The sequence below is a fragment of the Arachis stenosperma genome, chromosome 3 (assembly GCF_014773155.1).
Source record: "Arachis stenosperma cultivar V10309 chromosome 3, arast.V10309.gnm1.PFL2, whole genome shotgun sequence".
Classification (NCBI taxonomy): domain Eukaryota; kingdom Viridiplantae; phylum Streptophyta; class Magnoliopsida; order Fabales; family Fabaceae; genus Arachis; species Arachis stenosperma.
Window position 1 is genome coordinate 108,616,954 of NC_080379.1, and position 12,115 is coordinate 108,629,068.

Genomic DNA, 12,115 nt, shown 5'->3' on the forward strand with positions numbered 1-12,115 from the left:
GGAATGAAGGAAAAGTATGTAGAAATGGAGAACTCATGAAAAAATGAAGGAATCGCAAAAGTTGTCAAGCCGACCTCTTCAAACTGAATCAATCATAACTTGAGCTACAATGGTTTAAATAATGCGGTTTCAGTTGCGCTGGAAAGCTAACATCCGGGGCTTCGAAATGATATAAGATTTGTCATAGTTGCATCGCGTATAGAGGGGCGCACGCGCACAGTACACAAACGCGCCGATGGTGGCACATAACCCAGTTAATGCAACTCGTGGCCAATGATTTTAGAAGCCTTGTGGGGCCCAATTCCAACCAACTTTGGCGCCAAAAATGCTATTTAAAGCCAAGGATTGAAGAGCAAAGGGGGATTCCATCATTTACACTCATTAGGATTAGTTTAGAGTTAGTTTTAGAGAGAGAAGCTCTCACTTCTCTCTAGGATTAGGTTTAGTTCTTAGATCTAGGTTAATCTTTGCTCTCATATACTTCTACCTTTCAATTTCTTGTTGTTACATTCATTCTTCTTCTATTCTTTTGTTGTAATCTCCTTTATGTTGCTTCTATATTTTGTTGTAGATCTACTCTTGTCTCTTCTATTTTCCTCTAATTCCATTTGAGGTAATTCATAATAATTGTGTTCCTTTTGATTGTTGTTGTTGATTTCTTACATTCAATTGTTGTTAGATTCTACTCTTGTTATCAATTTACTATGCTTTCCTTTTATGCCTTCCAAGTGTTTGATGAAATGCTTGGTTGGACTTTAGTGTAGATTTTGTTCCTCTTGGCTTTGGTAGAGTAATTAATGATGCTTGAGTTATCTAGTTCCCTTGTTGATTGATAATTAGAAGTTGCTAATTGATTGGATACCACTAAAGCTAGTCTTTCCCTTGGGAGTTGGCTAGGACTTGTGGAATCAAGTTAATTCATCCACTTGATTTTCCTCCATGGTTAGAGGTTAACTAAGTGGTAGTAATGGATAATTATGGTCACAATTGAGGAGGATAACTAGGATAAGACTTCTAATTCTCACGACCTTTCCAAGACCTTTCTAGTCGTTAGTTTATTTTTATTGCCATTTACCTTTCATGTCTAATATCTCAAAAACCCCAAACATAGCTCCATAACCAATAACAAGGCACTTTATTGTAAGTCCTAGGGAGAACGACCCGAGGTTCAAATACTTCGATTTATATTTTTAGGGGTTTGTTACTTGTGACAAACAAATATTTGTATGAAAGGATTATTATTGGTTTAGAGACTATACTTTACAACGAGATTTTATTGGTAAAATTCTAAACCGTCAAAAATCTATTCATCAGCGAGATGCGGTAGAGCTTTAAGAACATGTGATGGTGAGGGGATAGGTGGTTTTGCTACAAATCTAGCAATAAAGGTGATTGACCAAACAAAATCTCTGCACAAGTCTCTATTAAGAGAAATCTAGGAAACAAAAGACAAACTTTGGGAGATAAAAATTTTATTTATTCAAAAAGGGAGGAATTTGTGTGAAAATGGATTAGCTAAGCACAGTTTCAAGTTTCCAGATGGCTTTACCTTTTCTAGATGATCCTCCATTATAGTTAGGAACAAGATGTAAAAGGCATAGTTGTGAATGTAACGACCCAACTTTTGACCCGTCATGAACAATGTCAATCGTTTAGGTGTTATTTGTCGTACAAACCTACTTAGCTCTAGACTCAGAATTTCTTTATCAAACATTCCTAGAAGCCTCTGTCGGATTAGCGTGATTAAATAAAATCGTTTTAGGTTTGGGCGGTAAAAACACAATTTTTTTAATCGCATAATAATAATTATTGTAATATCACATAATAGATATATGGAAATAGATAATATATACATAACATGAGTGGAAAAGTACATGCCAACTACAGAGTAACTACATCAAAAATATACATGGACAAAATATAAAAAATCAGTCCCAATCCTCACACGGGTCTCCTAAACTAGAACCGATCTACTAAAAGATCATATCCCTCTAAAATACTACAAAAGCAAGGAAAAATAGCACTATAGATCACAAAAAGAATAATAGGTCAGAAACGTCAAGCTCTTAGATGGTCTCCACTACAAGAAAAATGCTGAGTACTCTCAAAATTATCGTCGAATTTTCAGACGAAAAGGAAGAGAAATTTATTGCCATTAAAAGGTTACCATCGGAATGGTTTTTCTGTCACAAAAATCGATGGTAATTGTTGGCACAAAACTAAGACTCAATGGCACGAATGTTACCATCCGATTTTTTGTCAGTATAATCCACGGTATAACATTTTAATAAAATGCATCGATTTGGTGATTTACTATTGGAAAAATCCGACAGTAAATGTGGCTTAAAATTCAAATGCGGAACCCTTCTCCCTCACTTCTCCGAACCTTCTCTCTCTTCTTTCTCTTTCTTCTGGCGTGCTTTCTCTGTCGCCGTCGAGAAGTCACCGTTGCCAATGCCGGGAGCCCGTCGGAACCTCCTCATCGTCGTCTCTTTCGCCTGAGGTACCCATTGAGGCTGCTGCTGCACGTCGTTGTTGATTCTGCTGCTGTACCTGGGACCGCTTCTGCCATGGCTGCCGTTCACGTTGCCATGACTGCCTCCTTCACCATCACGTTAAAGAGACCTTGCAACCACTATCATTGGATTTATTTTTGGTATGGCTATTTAATTTTTACATATTAATTTGTGAGTTTAGTATTTTATTAAGGTTTAGTTTAAATTAGTGGTTAAATTTGTTTAAAGAAGTGTGTGATTAGAGTTTATTGTGTTAATTTAATGGATGTAAAAATTAAATAATATTAGAGTAGATTAAGTAAGGTGAGATTAAGAGTGCTTGAGTTGTTGAAAGATTTTAGTGTGTGATTAGTTTAATGAAGTGTGTGATTAGAGTTAAACTAATGGATTTTACTTATTCTTTCAAATTAGTTTCTGATTTAGTTTTAGCTTGTGAATTTAATATATTGTCCCTTTTAATTTATCAAGGTGGTGCTATTCTCTTCGAGATAAGTTGGAGTTTGATTTTTTTTATTGTTTTTGCAGTAATATTTTAGGTTGGTTTTCTATCTCTAAATATAATGAATTGTTTAAATTTTAAGTCATACTTATTTTTCCCAAGATAAAGTTTTAGGACAAAAGTGGGAAAAGGTCGCGTAGTGGCGCCTTCTTGAAACCCTTGTTTGCTGGACAATTGTGGAGTTATAACAGGTTGCGCACTAGAACGATTAGAATTTGATGTTTTGTTGAATATGTGTATGTTATAATTTATCCCTGTAGCTATTTCCTATGTGAAAATTATTATATTAATTTCATGGAGAAAATGATAACTGTATTTGGTGGGAGAGTCTAATTACAGGGTACATTCTACCAAATTTTCTTAAAAATTAAATTATTTGTGTTGTTCATTGAATTCTAGGGTGTGTGTTTTAATACGATTCTAAGTCATCGTCTATTGATGTCTGAGAGAGATAATAGTGGTTGGGGGTTTAAAACCTGAATTCTTTGACGGAGTTGACGCGTTTGTCGCGCATGTCTTCAGCATGGAACCGTTTGGATCTAAAGGGATATCTAGGTGTATGTGTCAAAAGTGTTAGTAATGTTCATTAGATTTCGTTTTTGTACTCAATATATTTCGTCGCAGAATCCGATGATAATTACTATCGGACAAAAAAAATCTGATGGTAACCATATATCGGCGAGATTTATACCGTGTGATTCATTCCGATAATAAATCTGACAATAATTAAATTATCATCGAATTTAAATTCTTTTCGACGGTAAATTCGATGGTACTTAGCATTTTTCTTGTAATGCTCCAAATAACTCACTGATCACTGGTCCAACCTCCTCTGGAATAGAATCCTCATCAGTCTCTAAATCTGCCTCTAGTTGCTCAACCCAGGTGGGTGCTACATCAAAAGGTCTAGCCACTATAGGATCAGAGGGTGTGGCCTAAGAATTTGCAATGTGGTGCCCCAAGGGTTGTCTGGCATCAACTAAATCTGATGTGCGGGAATCAGAAAAAGCTGGGCAAGATCTGCATCTGCCTCGTGGACATACGGAAAACTTTGATATGGTACATTGAAGTGTGGTCCCACCAAGTTAAGAGGATGTGAAAAGGGAAACTGGCTTCTATCTGGATATAAATCTGCTAAGGTTAACTCGTATGGCATGTTTGGATCAAAATAGGGCTATGTCCAGAGAATCGGAAACCATGATCGCGTAAATCATAGATTCGGGTTCTTAGCGTGCCCCACATGAAGACTCCACCCCACTCGGGATCTTAATAGATCAAGACAAGAGGAACCTCAAAGAAGATCACTGCTGTCCCCATCTACAGACGTGGGAAGAAAGGGGGGTGAGAACCTAAGGATCCTAGTAGGGTAAATGGGAAAAAAGATCCTATAGTCTTGGTTTCTAAGTTCTCGTTAAATAGAAGATTGCAACATGTAACATCCTAATGTTCAAATCCTTATGCTTGAGTCATAAGTCAATGATAATAAGGTGTTACGACTCAAGGTGGATTCATAATATGTATATAATTTAGAGGAGTTATTAAATGAGAAGCTTGAAAAGGAGAAAAATAAAATCGCAAACGAAAACACTTGTGTATCGTGGAAAGGAAGATAAAGTGAGTTTGGAGAGCAAAAATAAAGTAAAACATTAAGGAACAACAGAATAAAGATAGGATATATATATATATACATATAACATAAGTATGATAGCTACTAGTTGCGACCTGCGAAGTTTAGGCCGGTTAGGGTTATAGTAATAAAATCAGTTGACAACAGTATTTTCTATTTCTCCAAAATATACATCAAGATCTCTATAGGAAAGTTCCAAAAAAAATAAATACATACATATAAGTTTTTTTAAAATAAGTGAGGAGAGATTCTAAGCAAAATGTAAAACAGGAGTCGAGTAACTTCGCTATAATAACTTAATTTTTTGAAAATTAAATAATGAGTGCTTTACGATTTATTATATTTATAGAGAATTTTATTTAAAGAAAATTATTTTTTTTAAAATAATTAAATTAAATTTTATAATATTTTAAATTTAAAATCTATTTAGACTTTTTAAATAATTTTTATTATACTGAGATATTTTAAAAAAAATAAAAAAAAATTTAATTATTATTATTATTATTATTTAAAAAAAAGAAAAAGAGAGTGGCCGAAGGCCATTTTATATACGTATATGCCAATATATATATATATATATATATATATATATATACATGGTAATGAAAGAAAGAAAGCAAGCCAAATTTGGTTATACGCATGAAAATATATATATTGTCTTGACACATGTCACCTTCAATTATTAATCAATGACACTTAATCAAAGGATAACCACTAATTATCTTCCTATCTCCTCAAGCATCACCGAAATGAACTTAAAAGGAAAATAAAAGAAGGAAAGAAAGAAGGCCGAGGGAGAAAGTGAACGTCTTCTTCGTGAATACCAAACTTTCGTAATTCTAATAAAAAATTTAATTTAATAAAAATAGTTGTATCTTTTTCTTTTATATATTGACATTACTTTTATTCGATGAAAGCTGACGGTGATATAGTTCTTCTTTTTTTTTGAGTTCGGCCAACTGAAATTTTAGAAGACACAAACGATTTTTGACATTTTTTTTCGTCAGCCCGGTCAAAAAGTATCTCTGTAATTTTGAGTATTTTAATTTTGTATGAAGGTAGTATTTTGATAAATTCTCACCAATTAAATTTGTGTTGAATAAGTGAATGGTTGTTGTGATTGATTATTGATGGAGTTTAATTGGCTTTATATTGAATTTTGTTGATATATTGTTATATGTGATTAAACTTGAGATTTGGTCATATTTGTGCTGTCCAAACTGTGATAATTAGGCTGATTTGAGGCTGTCATTGTGTTAGTTTTTGAATAAAATGAGTGAGATTTAATGGCCGAGGAATTAAATTAAAAGTTGTGAAAAATTGGTAACCGTAAAACTCAAAAACGGATTAAAATTTAAATGTATATTTTAAAAAGAAAATAAGGAGGATTTCGGTTCTTGGTGAAGAGAAGAATTAGCCAAGAAAAATTATTTTTGAAGAAATATATTTGTATTTTTATGAAAAGATTGAGTTTAATATTATAATTATATAAGTTTTCAAGTATTTTAGGTAATAAATAAATTTTAGGGGTATAACGGGTATTTTTATAAAAATTCAGGGTTATTTATATAAATATGAAACAAAGTGAAGGTTTAAATATAATTTTATAAAATATTAAAATAAAAAATAAAATTTTAAAAAATTCGTGGTTTAAAAAGTAATTAATAAAATTTTGAAAATAAGGTTTTATAAACTAAGTTTTAAAAGGAGATTATAAATATTATTTTGAATACTTTTTTAAAATCACTCATTTATTTACATTATAGTAAATTATTATTACAAATTATTATTTATCAAGATATTATTTTTTAGAATATTATTGTATGTATTATGAAAAAAATAAAATAGAGAGTGGTAAACAGATAAATTTTTTTAAAAGCTTTAGAAAGACAAATCTAAGCTAAGGATCTCATGATCCCCTCTTCATAAAATATGTAGGGAAAGATGAGGGAAGAGTGTGAAGATAGTTTTTGATGTTAAAAGTAAGGAATTAAAAGAATGATGAGAAAAGAAAAGAAAAGAATATACTAGTTAAAAGAACCTCTGCCACAGGAGAGTAGAGAGTCAAAAGATTAAAAGAATCTAAAGAACCTCTACCACAGGAGAGCAAAGAATAGAAAAGAAAAGAAAGAAAGAATGAAAAGAAAAGGAGAGAAGCAGAGATGATTGTTTACCTGCTGAAAATGAGTAGAGATATGGTAGTGAGTCCATCGAGATTTGCTTTCCAGAGATACGTCGGCCAATCTAGGGGTTGGTCGCACCTGTAAGATAGAGGTTGCTTACAGAGGTTATCGCTACATACATTGGCTAGAGAGAGCCTCACCTATAAGACATAGGTTGCTGACAAAGGTTATGTTTGCATATATCGGCTCAAGAGAGTCGCACCTGTAAGACAGAGGTTGCTTAAAGAGGTTATGACACTGGAAACCAAAGTCAGATAAAGGTTGCTGAGTTACGTCGGGAGCGGGTCGAAACTGACAGATGAGCATTACTTGCATTAGGGATAGATGATGTGTGGAAAACGATCCAACACAAAACTCACCGGCAAGTGTACCGGGTCGCATCAAGTAATAAAACTCACGGGAGTGAGGTCCATCCCACAAGGATTGAAGGATTGAGCAATTTTAGTATAGTGGTTGATTTAGTCAAGCGAATCAAGTTTTGGTTGAGTGATTTTGTATCCAACAGTAAGTAAATGACAGAAAATGTAAAGGGGGAGGGAAGAATTGCAGAAATTAAAGAGAACTGAAAGTAAAAGAGCTGAATCTTAAAGAACAAGAAATTAAATGACTGAAACTTAAAGTGCAAGAAATGTAAATTGCAGTAACTTAAAGTGCAAGAAATATAAATTGCTTGAATGGAAAAGGGATTTGAGGACTGGGATTTCAGAATTCAAGCAAGGGAAATTAAATTGCAACAATTATCAAAGCAAGAGATGATTTGAATTCTGTTAGATCTCAAACAGAAAGGGAAAGTAAATTGCAGCAGGGGTTCACAGAAGAACCAAAAGGAAAATGGGATCTCAGGACTCCAGAGACTAGATAGCAAAGTCTAGATCTCAATTGCCTTCCCAAATCCAAATTCACAAAGCAATTAACAAAAAATTAAAGAAGAAGCAGTAAAGGAAATTGGATTCAACTTAATTATGCAGTGAGGTAATCAAAGAGATCTTAAATGGAGATTGAGACAGAAATTCCTCAATTCTTCACACCTAAGACTCAAACAAGAAAAGTAAAAAGTGCTCAAGCAAGAACGAGGAAGAAGAGAGATCAATTCTCCTTCCTAATTCTCTCAAATCTCAGTTCAAAGCTCTCAGAGAAGATGAAGTTTCAAAAAATCAAAATTCAAAAATCAAAAGAAGGGTCCTAATTACATCAAACTATCTCCTATTTATACACTTTCTATTCTTGGATTTTGGAATTTGGATGGGCTTTTGATTTGGTGAAGAAATGAATTAAATTGGATTTTTAATCCAATTTTCAGCCCATGAGAAAGTAGCTTCCAGGAGGCTGCCCTGCCCTTGTGGAGGGCAGAGCAGGAAATTGTGTGATGAAGCCTCATTGCGTGCTCGTGCTGCATGTGATGCTGCAGGATGCTGCCCTGCCCTTGTGGAGGGCAAGACAGAGTTGTCATGGTGCGCCAAGTGCTGCCCGTGCGTGCGTGCTGCTGGCCGAGTGCTCAAGTCCTGGCTGTGCCAAGATGCTGCGCCATGCACCAAGAAATGCTGCCCTGCCCTTGTGGAGGGCAGGGCAATGTGCCAATGGTGAAGTCCCACGTTCGAAACTCGGTGGAGGCACATGTTGCTCCTTTTTCCTTGGTTTTCTTGGCAACAAAGTAACGCCTAGTTCCTTGCTTCCTCATGGTGCCGTGTTCGATTCTTGGAGATTGAAAGCAAGCCAATTTTTGCTTGTTTTCCTTGTGGTTGAGCGCTACTTCTTTCCTCCTTGCTCTTGGGTTCGAAACCCATAGGAAGCACTAGGAAGCAATTTCCTTTGAATTATTTTCCATGAAAGCCCGATATTGCTCTTGAGGTAGGGCAGAGTTTTTGCTTCCTTTGGTCCTTGGCATCAAATTGTGCTCCGCCCTTGTTGTGGGCAGGGCAGTGATGCTTTTCAAGGCTTGGTTCAATATGCTGCTCTCCTGGAGGGCAGTGTGCTCTTGTGGAGGGCAGTGTTTTCTTCCTCCTTCTATGTTGCACCACACTTCTCATCCCTTGGTCACACTTCTTAAGCCACGTTTTTCTTCTTTTCTTCCTTTCTTCACCTACAAGAAACCAAAACAACCAATCAAAGTATCTCGAAACTCATAAGGTTTATAATTCATTAAAAATCAATTAATTTTAGCTCAAACCTCATGATTTAGCATCAATTTAATGGTGGTTGTTTGATTTAAAGAAGTTATGCATTTTCATTCCAAATTACTTACTTAGGATGCAAGAAAGTGCATAAAGACTAATGAAACAAGTGAAATTAGCTTGAAAAATGGGTATAAGATGACTTGTCATCACAACACCAAACTTAAATCTTGCTTGTCCCCAAGCAAGCATCAAAACTAAGAGAAAATTAAAAGAACAAGAAGAGAAAACATATCCTTATTAGGCATATAGCAGAATTTGATTTATGGAGTTTTTATGCAGACAATGACAACTGAAGTTATTGTTTGCTGTTACATAATATACATTTTTCCTCAAAGGCTTACTAAACTTGCTGTTATAAGGTTTACTCTTTACTTGCTCCCTTGCTAACTTTTCTTTTTTCATTTTGCTTAACAAGCTTATTATTCTTTGAAGGCTTGGTATCTAATGTTGCAGTAGTAGCCTTTGGCTTTATTTTTAGTCATCATCTTTCCACCACAAACACATGGCTCACTATTTCCTCCTAAGATCATTGATGCCCAGCATCTCTTTGGATAACTAAATGTTCTGTATCTAAGTTGCTCTTTATTGTGGACTTTCAATTGGCCATCCCAAATCAGTTGATCTAAGTGACCGGGTTTTGAAATACCCCTCAGAATTTACTTGTCCAAGCATATCCTAGTACAAGAACACCACAGGCATGTGTCCTAGGGTCCAAGCTATTGGTGTCCAGCCTTTATTCTTTGTTTTTCTTGCCACATTGGCTTTTTCTTCTTCCTTTTCTTTCTGTTTTATTTTGTTCTCAAGGGATTTTTTTTCTTTACTGATAGGAACCTTTATAACAGCAAGCTAGCTCACACTTCAATGAAAATGACATTATGCAGCAATTATTTCATGAGTTATGCATTTAATCAAACACATACACCACCATTAACTTCCATTCTAACTTATGCAACATTGGATATTTACTTTCTAATTCAAATATTTCTTTTTTTTTTCAAGCAGATGGGAAACAAAACGGAATTCAAGCTAAGTGATGAATGACAAGCACTTATGCAAATAAGCATTCTTAACAAACAACTTCACTTGCAACTAGATAAACACTTTAGCAAGATATATAAGGGTTCCCAGATTCAAAACAATTCACAGCAGCAAGGATTAAGTTTAGATACAACCTTTGAAGTTGCAGCCCTTTGATTCTTCCTTCTATTATGTTTTCTTTGAGTTAAGATGCACAATATCTTCAATTGTTGACTCATGTCCTGCATAATTCTCAAAGTTGCTTGCTTCTCAAGCCCTTAATTGCATGGTTAGTATGCATAAATTGAGTGTGGCTCTTGGATTTATTTTGGTGTTGGAGACACCAAACTTAATTGCTTGCCACTGCCTTTGATGCAACAAGTTAACCATATGTGAAACCTTGTGTCCTTGCTAAAGGTTATGGAATTAAAGCTAGAAAGCATTTAAATAGTTGGATAATTTGTTTGATTACTTGGAGCTAGCATTATGCAAGAGGTGAGAATGTGCTTTTAAATGAGATTTTTGGTGAAACACCAAACTTAGAATCTTTCATTCTCCCTTAAGTTGTTTTGGTGTGCAACACCAAACTTAGCTCCTTGCAATGCATACCAATTATTCAACATTTTTATTGAAACAGCTATGAAAAGAAAACTACCTCAGGTTGGGTTTCCTCCCAACAAGCGCTTCTTTATTGTCACTAGCTTGACATTGAACTCCCTTTAAGGTGGTTGATGCTGGTGATGTCTCAACTTGTCCCCTCTCACTGTAAGCTTTCTCTGTGTGCCTTGATGCTCAATTTCAATGTGCTCAAGAGAGAGTACTTGGTTGACAGTGTAATGATCTTCTGTTCCCAGCTGTTGATATATTAATTGCACTTTGTCACCTTTGGAAAATCCTTCAGTTGGGAATTTTTTACTCTTCCATCCTTTGTAAGCCTTCTTCTTGTTTTTCTTCTTTTTCTTTCTTGTTGATCTATCTCCCTTGACAGTGACTTGAGTTGTGATACCTCCCTGTTTGTTTATCATCCCGGCCTCTTTTTGAATTCCTTCCCCTCCTTGTACCTGCTCATTCTTCTGTTCTACTGTGTTGTTGGTTGCTTGCCTTGGAAGACAGTCACTTGTCTTGCTTGTTTCTTCATTACTTTGTGATTCTGGAAACACTTTCAAGGTGATGCTCTCTTCATGCATCCTAAGGGTTAGCTCTCCCTGCTCTATATCTACAATGGCTCTAGCAGTGGCTAAAAATGGTCGACCAAGTATTATGGAGTCATTCTCATTCTCTAATGAATCTAGGATCACAAAGTCTGCAGGAAAGATGAACTTGTCAACCTTAACTAAAAGGTTCTCAATCAACCCTTTAGGATATACCACTGATTGGTCCACCAATTCCAAGGACATCTGTATTGGTTTCACCTCTCCTATGCCAAGCTTTTTCACTAAAGAAGATGGAATTAGATTTATACTTGCTCCTAAGTCACACATCCCCTTGTTGATGAATAGGCTTCCAATAGTGCAAGGTAGGAAGAAACCTCCAGGATCTTCAAGCTTGGGAGGGAGCCCTTTTTTGATTAGTGCACTGCATTCTTCACTGAGCATTATAGTCTCCTTCTCATTCTAACTTCTTTTCTTATTGATGAGCTCCTTTAAGAACTTGGCATATAGAAGCATTTGCTCCAATGCCTCAGCCAAAGGTATGTTGATTTCCAGCTTCTTGAAAGTCTCAAGGAATTTGTAGAAATGTTGATCCTTTGCTTCTTTTTGGAATCTCTGTGGATAGGGTAGTGGAAGTGTAAGACTCTTCTCCACTTGCTGCTGTTTTGGATTTGGTTCTTCCATGATCTGCTTTCCCTTCTTTAAATTCTGTGGTTGGTTGTCCTCTTCTATGAGCTTTTCTGGGACATTCCTGCTTGTTATGTCCTTGTTGTTAGCTCCATCTTTCTCTGTTGGTTCTTTGTCACTCTCCGTAAATTTCTTGGTTGCTCCTTGGTTGCCATCCACCAATGTCTTTCCACTCCTTAATTGCACGGTTTTGCATTCTTCTTTTGGATTAGGAATGGTATCACTTGGTAGTGAGCTTGAAGGTCTCTCTATAAAAATCTG